This window comes from Pygoscelis adeliae, unplaced genomic scaffold (genome assembly GCF_000699105.1).
Source record: "Pygoscelis adeliae isolate BGI_AS28 unplaced genomic scaffold, ASM69910v1 Scaffold239, whole genome shotgun sequence".
Taxonomy (NCBI): domain Eukaryota; kingdom Metazoa; phylum Chordata; class Aves; order Sphenisciformes; family Spheniscidae; genus Pygoscelis; species Pygoscelis adeliae.
Window position 1 is genome coordinate 269340 of NW_008825537.1, and position 618 is coordinate 269957.

A 618-nucleotide genomic window follows, 5' to 3' on the forward strand; every position below is an offset into this window, starting at 1 on the left:
CTCCCCCCTGCCCGGGGGGCGGCCGGGGGGGGTCCCTCCGCGCCCGGACCCGCCGCCTCCTGCGCCCACCAAGCGAGGGGGGAAAACAATAATAAAATCCCAGGCTGCTGCTCCCCGGCCTCACCCCGCCGCCCCCCTGCTCCCCCCGAGCGGAGGCAGCTGCAGCCAAAAAGCACTGCCAGGGAGCTGGGAACAAGCCCCAGCTTCTCCCACCCCGCTCCGGCTGCGGGGAGCCGGCTGCGCGGCGCAGGGGTGTCTGCAAACGCCTCTGTGTACAGCTCAAACATTAATTTGCAGCTCAAATTAGACACCAATTTTCTTTCTGGATAATTTCATCCTCCAAAAAAGCTCCCCTAAAAATAAAAGACACTGGCACACGAGAGAGAAAAGCGACCCAAACAAAAACAGGAACCTGCCTCTCCCTACCGGTGCTTAGAGCCCAAGAAAGCAACTCCCGGCTCGGGAGGTTCAGGCTGAAATTACGACCTGGGCCTTTATTTTTAGTCCGTCTTAATTAGGTGCTTGTCAGCATCAGTTTTAGAAACGGGCGTTTGCCTGCACCGGGGGGCGGGGGAGGGGGGAGGCTGTCGGGGTACCGGGAAGGGGCACCCCGAAGCC